Source organism: Apaloderma vittatum, unplaced genomic scaffold (assembly GCF_000703405.1).
Source record: "Apaloderma vittatum isolate BGI_N311 unplaced genomic scaffold, ASM70340v1 scaffold8023, whole genome shotgun sequence".
NCBI classification, from domain to species: Eukaryota; Metazoa; Chordata; class Aves; order Trogoniformes; family Trogonidae; genus Apaloderma; species Apaloderma vittatum.
In genome coordinates, this window is record NW_009709781.1 from 44,634 (window position 1) to 54,447 (window position 9,814).

Here is a 9,814-nt window from a genome sequence, read left to right on the forward strand (position 1 = left end):
TGCAGCGCGGTACCTTCTGCTCCCTGGCTGGCAAACACCGTAGCCCTTGCTCTTACTCATTTCCTTTTCCCAGCACTGCTGAGAGTTGCTAGTTAGCTGGGATTTTCCAGATAGCCTAATGGAGTTAGCCATCCAGAGCCAGTGGCTTTCTGTGCATAGAGAGCATCTAGTTCTCTTACAGCCCATGGCAAATCCCAGCATTATTTCCTATGCCGATGTCTGTTACAAAGAAGCAATTAGGAAGATAACCAGTATCTTCCCTTCCTCTCTTCCATTTTTAAAGCTGCAGGGGAAAATGGCAGTATTTTGGTTAAAGATAAGTATAAACCAAACCCTAAGGTGTTGACAACCTAAAATGCTTATGTGTTTCAGTTTTAAACTAGCGTCTAGATTTGTATCTTGGATATGGTCCCTGGCTTTACTTCTTTGAATAGTAAATCTTTTTTCACAGTTTGAACTGTGAATATAATTTAGCATTAATGTACCGTGTATGTCTTTGATATGGCCGAAAGGGACAAGTTATGTATCTGGGTTGGAGCAGAAAGACGTATCACTGTGTTGGCAGGAGCTTTACCGCCGGAACAGTAAGTCCAGGAATCTAAAATGCAGGAGACTTGGGGAATATTTAGGTCTGGAAGCATAAAGTATGCACATACATCTAGCAGTAGCTGCCCTAGGTTGGTATATAGATCCTGTGAATAGTTTCAAATGTAGAAGTGGGGTGCTACTGTAGGGTGGTGGAGGGGGCAGAAGAACGTCTGCAGCAAGGGACCTTCTTCTGTGGCTACAAGTTCTCCTCCTGTTAGGGGTCCATCAGTGAGGAGATCCTGGTTTTGTTTCAAGGTTCCTTATTGGGTTGATTGTTCTTGTTTTCATCTATGGAAGAAAGAGAGAGAACAAGGTTTTCTCTGTGTAAAATTGTTTATGGATAGAAAACTGAGCAGGAGTTCTCAGCAGGACATAGCCTTGTTAAGTGATGGTCTGCTTTTCCTCCTGTTGCCTTACTGGAGAAAGAAGGAAGGAGTTAGCACTCCCTGGATCTGAAGGGTAGAATTAATTATGGCTGTGATTCATTATGGGCAAAACCAGCCAAACATTCCTCTGCTATTTTTAATTTTGCATTTGAATCGTAGGGTATATGAAACTCAAGATAGGGTCTGACTTCCTGGGAACAACTTCATTTCAAAATGTGCATGTAGCAGAATTGCCAGGAATTGGAGAAAGGTGCAGACAGACAATCTGATTTTAAAAGATTGAAAAGTCCCTCCATTGTTTTGCAGTTAATCTTAGTTGTTGGTTGTGCAAGGGGAGGCATATCCAAGGTCAGAACAAGACAGATCACTGAGATTTGGTTAAATTTGACCTGTTATTTTCTTAATGTAGTGTGTTTCACTCGAGGACTAGCTACTGTGCCTCTCCTTTTTTTTTTTTTTTTTTTTTTTCCGGGGGATCACTATTATTATTACCACTATTGCTATTATTATTACTAGTTGGCAGTGGTTTTTTTAGTCATCTGTGTTCAGCTCTCTTGAGAGTAATGAAAAGAAATCAAACTGCTTTTGTGAGTTGTGGCAGAAGAGTGCAAATAGATTGATTAAAAACGCTGTTTCTTTTTTTAATTTAAACAGAGCAGAGGATTGTGGGTAATGTGCATAATGTATGCTTGGTGGTAACAAGCCACTGTGGGGAGAGGGGAGGAAAGTGAGGGAGAGAGGAAAAAAAAAAAAGGAAGTGGAGCCAGTGTTGTTCTGCCTTTAAACACAAGATTGATTTTACATTTTCCCTGTGTGTCACTTTCATTACTAGCAAATTAATCCTTCTCTCTGAGGCCTGAAACTTATTTCTGGGGTTTCTCATAAGAAAATAGCTTTTGGTGTGCTACCTATTCTTGAACAGGGAGCTGAGGGCTTGGCTACATGAGGAAGTTGCACCCATTTAACCAAAGGTGTAATTTTAAAATTGACCCTGTTATAGAGGTGCACATGGCCAGTTTATTTTGACTTTTACTTCACTGTGAATCTGCCTATACTGACAGAAACACAACACTCTTGAAATATGAGAATGCTGACCAGAGATAGCATAGCATCACTTGAACTAAACAGGTAAAAAGTTACCGCTTCAGCTATCACACTTTGTTCAGGTAAAGAAGGCATCAGCAGAGATCTGTGGTCTGAAGGATCCTTGAGCAAACCCTGTTGGGAGGAGGTTGTGAGATGACACTGATATAGTTCTGCAGTGCAGCATTGTTTCGGAGCACAAGGGTCTACTGGCTGCTGTAACCCACCAGGACTCAGGGAGCTTCCTTGCCCAGTAAAAGGATGATTTTGTTGAACACTTGTTTTAGGCCAATTATTCTAGACAATTAAATTGCACTGCCTAAAGCTACACCTATATTGCAAGTTGAGCAAACCATTTTGCCAGTACTGGGTTTCTAGCAAGGGCACACAAGGGAGCTGCTCTCCCTTCAGTCATCAGGTCATGGTACTGTGCATAGAAATTTGGACTTGCTTTGTTTCTATTTAAATTATGTGGCCTACCTAGAGTTTAAATCACCTGTGCTGTCATTCCAGAAGAGTTCGAGGTTTTTTTCAAGTTTAGGTGGGTTATTGCAAGTCATGCTTCTTTTAGATCCCTATATCCAGAGATACACGTGTAATATCATTTCTTTACAGTCGTTGGTCAGTCAAGCCATTGTCTGGCTAGTGAAACCTGCTGCTGTTTTGTCTGTGTTGGTGCCTCTGGTGAAGCGAGAGGGCTGTTCTGATTCAGAAAAGCTCGAGTGTGACCCATAGACACTTCCTTGTCTAAGTTGACCCTTTAATTTCTATTTAAGGTGAGTAGGTGGGTCATAGCTTTGCCCCACTGTTTGAGGATCATTCGCCAGGTGTGGCCCAGGTCTGTCTGGATCCATGGTGCTGTACTGTAACAGGGCTGTGGTCTATCTCCAGTGGCTGCCTAGTGCCTGGGTTAATGCAGCAGCAATTTTCCACCATCAGTTGCTGTCACAGAACATAAGTGTAAGAGGACGGTCTTTTGGGCTGGCCTGAGCAGGGACCTGCAGTCCTGTCAACAGCAGTTGGTAATTAGCTTGGGAAGGGTGGGAAGAGGGGCTCCATCTTTCCCATTGGATATCAAGCAGCACACAAAAATAAGCATTTGCAGCCACTGTGAAGATTTGCTCCTATCAGTGAAAATCCAGCATGTTTTATTCGACTTTAGGTCAGGTGTTTGTTTGGATTAACAAACAAAAGGGACGCTAGATGCAAGGAGGAGAGTAACTGTTTTTAAATCAAAAGGACTTCTAATTTTTCTTTTCCCTCTGAAAACTAGTGGCAGTGTTTCAAGATGCTTAGGCTCTGTTTCAGTGAAAATGACTGCCAACTTTTCCTTTACTGTGCAGTGGCCAACTCTTAACAGAGGATCTGCCACGTGATTAGGCTTCTTAAGTGGCAGGTGGGGAGTGCATCCACTTACAGAATTATTGTTAAAATGAGGAGCTTTCGGGACTTCTCTGCAGGAACATTGGATTGTTGGAAGCATTCCATCTGAATCTCAAAAATGCTTTTTTAATAGCCTGGAAAAACACAGTCTTTACTGCTGCTTTTTGGATTTGCTAGAGCCTTGAGCAAGCCATTGGCTTCCCTTTGAGCATATACTGTTTCAAGTACACCTGTGCAGAACAAACGGCAAGACATGTCCCAGCCATATTCACTTCCATTCTGACAGACTTAAAGTGAGGGGTACGTATGAGCATCTGCAGGACTTGTTATTGCTCAGTGAGCAAGAGCTTCTCAGAAATCTGGGGCTAATTGTCTGCTATGTGAACTATGTGCTTTGTAACTGACCTCTTTACTCCTGCCCTAGCAGAGGACAATCTTATCTTTTATGCTTCAAGCATGTGCAATTCGGAATGAGTAGATCTTCATACCGATACATAGGAACCAGCTCTGTTCCCTTCAGAATAATTGGCAAGAATTCCCCACAACTATTTTCTGGGAAGAAGGTATCTCTGTTTGGATGCCTACTCACAAGAGGTTTTACATATCCTCTACTACCCAAGGGACTCCTGAAAGAATGTGACATTTGATGGACCTTGATTGATGCCAAAATGTCACAGAAGCCCGCAGGAGAAAGGAGAGTGCCCATGTAGTGTTGAGCATGTGGGTATGTGCATGGGTATTAGGAGGGATCCATCTCTGACACAGTTTGGGAGAGCAAGGACTGCTGCGGGGCAGGGGAGAGGACACTGACAGAGCTGAGAGGGCTCTGGGGTTTGCCCACAGTAGTGATGTTTGTACCTGATACAGTATAAAGCTTGTCTTTTCCAACTACCCAGTGCATCAGTGTTGTAGACCAGAGAGAAGAAATAAAGGCAAGTATCACAGAAATTGGAGGGAGGGGGGTAGGAGTGTTCTTCTGGTTTGTTTATCACAAAACATAACTTTACGGGATACAATACAGAACTACAAGCATGTTATCCTACCGCCTTTCCAGCTCCAGCACCAGCTCTTTTCTTTTCCAGGTGAGGCTTTATTGTGTTAATACTTGCAGGAGGAGGGAAGAAATGAGTCCAAATGCCCCTGTTTGAAACATCCTATCAGTGCATAAAATATGTCTGCGGATTTGAGAATTACGCTGACTTCACAACAGTAAATTTCAGATAAATAATTTATCTCCTGCAAACACATTTCTGTGCTCTTACACATCCATTTGTTTCTGGAAAGCAGCGGGGGCAATGGGGAGGCAGAAACGATTGGTGCTCGCTGGGGAACTTTCTGTGGAGCTGCCTGTAGCTTGGGTATTGTTGGCCACTGGAGGTAAGGTTTTGTTCTCACAGCCACCAGTTCCCACATCATAAATAAAGCCATTTTGGAAACAAGAGGCACCTTGAGCTAAAACTGGCATTTCTCACAGTATTGGCAGATCAAGCCAGCAACTGTTGATTTTAAATGTTTAATGAGCAATATGTTGCTGATTCTGGTAATAATGTTGTGTTTGCCTAACCTTCTCAGTGTGCTCCCTTCTGCTGTATCGCTGCCAAGTTTCCAGGAGAGGAGGAAAGGGAAAGGAAAAAAAAAACAAGCCCCACCAGGAAGGGTGAAACAGGGCAGAGAGACGAGGAAAATTGAATGACTTAAGGAGAAGGGGCATAAAAGGCAGAGGTAGAACTTAATTAAAAGGAAGTGATAGCAGCAGGATATTGATGCCGTGTCAGAGTATTAAACTGAGGATTGCAGAGAAAGACGACTTTTCCCTGCAGAGAATTGGAAAAGAAAGGCTGGTTACTAGGAGGAGATGGACAGGAAGAGCTTCGTGGAGGTGAACCCCGAACCAGGGAGTCTCCTGAGACAGTTCAGTGAGCTGGTTAAAAGCAGGTGAATTGAAAGAGAAACAGCATTGTACAAATCAGTAAGGTGGTCAGTTGCTTCCATGTCAGGCTCATACAGTGCTCATTCTAAAGTCTGTCTCCAGTAAGCTGTATTTTTTCCAATTTGCTTTTGTTCAGCCTCAAAACACTGAGTGGGTCAGCACAGGGTTTGACACTGCGTTGTGGGTTGGTTGTAGTAGAGGCTTGTGAGCATGAGTGGGTATCTCAGAATATGAAAGAGGTTTCCTTGACCAATGGAGGTAGGGTCATGCAGTGGGAACAGAAGAAGGCTGCTTTTATAGTACAAAATAGGAGCTGCTTTTGCTGCTGCTCTCATCCGAGACTGGACCCTCCCTCTACTCATGTGGGTACTGACCATTCCTTGTTGTAGAAGACCAGGCTCTTGCTTAATTTATACCCTGACTCGTGTGCTAGGGAAAGCACATGGCTGAAAACACTGGAAGCTGAAGTCTTTTGTTTTCCAAATGAAGAGCTTTTGGGCAGCTGGTTTCAAACACTTCCCACCCCTGCACCTTGGACCCTCCTCAGTGGGAGTTATCCAGAGAGTTAGTGTGTAGAAACTGTGGAAGGTTTTTGTAATGTGTTGATTAGGCTCTTGAGTGAGACCAGGCATTTTCTCATCTTTTAATCATTACCTGTTTGGCTGATGTTTAAATCAATGACTGCATGCCAAACACTCTCTGCCCTATTAGGAAGCCTCTTCTTGTTTTACATAATGGCTTATTTATTGCTTCCATTGTATGTACGGCACAGTATATATTGTCCAAAAGGGAGATATAGATACTAGGTCATAGTTGGTGAAGGAGGATTTTTCTCTTTTTAATGAGGAGAATATCAGTTTTGCAATGCTTGTTATATTTCCATTTCCAGGCTGCTGAATACAAATTGTGTTATATAAAGTTGACCACACGCAAATATACATCTGAAAAACAGTGTGTTGAGACACTGTGAGATAGAAGCAGAAAGCAACAGGATGCAGAGTGCATATTTGAGAGCAGCCTTTCTGGAAAAAAAAATCAGTGGTCCACCTAGGCCACTGTCTTTCCTCGAGCAGTGAGAGAGGTTTAAGAAGAAGGTAGTATCCTTCATTTATGTAACTGCTTGATTTATTGTTTTTCCTTCATGGGTGCCATATCACCTCCTTAGGTTACTTCCTTCCTTGTCAACAAGTGAGAGTGAAGCATGAATTTACATTCCACACTAAATTTTCCATTTTTAAAAGCAAATATGCATGGGATTGCTGAATTGACCTTCTCTCTCTACTTTATACTCCCTCTTTTACGCCACCGTGATATCTTCCGTTGTTTTATCGCTTTCTTGATAATGTTCTAAGCATCAGAGCTAGTATATGCAAAAGTTCTTTAATTAGCCTTGACCTTTCCACCAGGGTCCTCCAGTACAAATAGATACAGGCCCTTATCAGTTCAAATCAAACATATTTTCAGTGGATTGTCTTTAAGGAAATTTCCAGGAGCCCAGCTTCCATAAATGAAGTTCTTTGCTGACAAAACTTCCCAGTGTTTTCTCTTTAGGTGTAACATAGTCCATCAGTTGTAGGGTGTATTTTTTTCCATCTTCTTCCCTGCCCCCTCACCTCATTCAGTTCCCTGCAGCTTCAAAGCAGAAGAATGAGGTCTTTTCCAGCCATGTGGTGTGATATGGCACCAGTTCTCTCTTGGAGCAATCACCAAGTGCTTGCCATGTAACAGACTACTATAAAAGCAACACAAAGCTGCAAGTATAAGAGCTTTTCTCCTAGATGTTTCTTCAATACACTATTCCTCCATGAATGTTTTTTGTCATTGCAATAGCTCAACTGAGTTATAGTCAGGTTTTAGTCTTTTAGACAGATATATGAGTGGAAGGAGAAAAGGGTTGGAAGATATAAAGGAGAATAATAAGAGAGGAGGAGGAAGAGAGGGTAAGAGGAAGAAGTGAATAGACAAAAAGACATGTGTGAACTGGAGAAAGGAAAAAAAGGATGAGAAACTGGAAACAGGGACATGATGGGTCCAAAAGCAGGACAGGTGATTAAGACCTTTGGGATGGCAAGGTCTGAGGCTTATAAGCTTTTCTTGGCAGGGCAGAGCCTTGTAGAATGCAATATAGTATCTATCAGGGCCCTTCTGTTCAGGGGCATATAAATGGATTGAGGTTTATCGTGGGTTCTAGTTAATAACTTTCTCAAAGGGAAAAATTCCTATATTCTCTTTGAAATACAACTTCTTGTCTCATAAATTGAAACAGCTGTGGCTATTCCCTCTGCACACAAATTTTTTTCATCTTTTGCCTTTTTTGCAGGGTGTATGCGTGTGATTTTGCTTAATGATTTTTTCCTGCAATAGGGACTCAGAATGTGGTGCTGTATATAGGTTTGTGATCAGTGTCTTTGCACAAGCACAAGAAAAATGCCTTGGGCATTTTCTGCTTTTAGAGAAGAACAAGTGTTAGGCTATTAGTCTGAATCTAACTTAGACTGCATTTCTCCTGAGAAAACTCAGTAGGAATTTCTGCAGCCTGATTCCCTAGAAAGACTCTTGCCTAAACTGAGATTTAATCTATTACTTAGACTCCAGTCTAACTGGAAAGGTTGCTAGCGCCTCCATTACTACCATGAAGAAAGCAGAGAAGAGAATGTAAGCGAGCATCTCTACAGCCTATGTCCTTGCCCCAGCTCTTAAGACATCCCCTCCTGCACAGGTTTGGTGACAGGCACTGCAGTGTGGGTGGGGAGCAGTATTCTCACCTGGGAAGGGGAGCAAGACCATCTCCCTCCTTAAGCAGTGCTAGATACTCTTCCAGCATGCACCCATCTCTGTCTCTCTAAGTGCTCCTAAATGTCTATTCTTTCTTCTTAACTGAAAGAGCTAAGCTTTGCTTTGGGCTAGTGCAGAAGTCAACCACTTCTGCTGTTGACCAAGTGTACAGAAACACAGACAGGGAGTCAAACCTTCCTGGCTCGAGCTCACTATCTGCTCCAAGTTAAAATGGTCAAATCCCTGAATCATTAAGATAGCATGCTGGCAGCACCCAAAAATGTCCCTAGGAGGTTCAGATTCAGAGGCTTATATGTCATCTTCTGCCAGTTCCTGTTTGGAAAGAGATCAGGAAGGCTTTGGGGTTAAGCATTCCTGTGCAATCTACTGTAGGTGATCCTGCTCTGGCAGGGGGGCTGGACTAGATGATCTTTTGAGGTCCCTTCCAACCCCTGACATTCTGTGATTCTGTAATTCTGTGAAGCGAAAAAATATCTGAACAGGTATCTCAGTTTCTCCGTGCTCCAGCTCTTTCCCATGACTCCCTACAAGTGCCTCCAGCTGGAAAAGGAGAGCAATGTAGAAAAAGCCAGGATTTTTCAGATCTGAGTGGAGGGGTTTTCCCCCTCATAGCACACCTCAGCCTTCCCATTATATACGACAGATGAGAGCCTCTTTGGGCAGGCTGCATGTTCAGGAGAAGACAGAGAAGCAAGACCATTTCTCGTGATGTGTTAGGAGCCAGACTCGTGGTCTCCAGCCAGTTGGGCTTCATTCCTTCTTTGTAGCATCTTCAATTTATGGACTCCCTCTCGTGCATGCCTCAGGTGGCCCAGCTCTGCTGCATGACAAGCTGATGCAGCTGGGAGATGTAATGAACCTTTGCCCACCAGAACAGATTAGCAAGTGAGGGCACTGACACCTCAAATGACCCCAGGGACAAGTGACTGAAGAGGTTCACAGTGTTTCTTTCCTTCCTGAGCTCCTTGCTGGCCTCCAGGGCTTGTTCACAGCAAGAGCCTAGGGGAAAAAGAGGAGAAGAAATGCATGGGAGCTCTTCCAGAACTACAAAGAAAGTGATGGAGATTGTCTTCTAGATTTCCTGCAGTGCTGGGATCATTTGGGGATTGGGACTATGGCTTTTTCCTTGTCTTTTTGATCCATGAATTGCAGACAGCCTCATAACATGTAGCATTTTATTAAAGGAGACCTTCTAGAGGACTTCTCTGTATTTGAGAAGGCAGCAATGGGAACACTTATTTCTCTAGAAATGGGATGGTAGTTATCAGTATATTTTACCTGCCTTTAATGAGATGAGGGAGGCAGAAAATAAGAAGGAGGAATCAGCATCAAATGTTTCCACTCTGTCCCAAGCCCTCACTATGAAAGGTCATGGGAACCTACCTCCCTTTCTACTTGTATGCCCTGTGCATGCATACATTCCATCTCAGTGTCTGAGACCCTCAGCGATACCGCCAACAGCCATGTATTGCCTGTGAGCAGTGAAATTGTTTACCACAGATCAATAGAACTGTAATACATCTGAAAGACTCAGGCCTCAGTTACCCATTGTATGTCGTATTCCCAGACAACACTAACTATGTTCCCCACTGCTTTCCTATGGTGATTCACCTTGCTCAGAGCTCTGCCTGCTTGCCCTTTGCTTTTT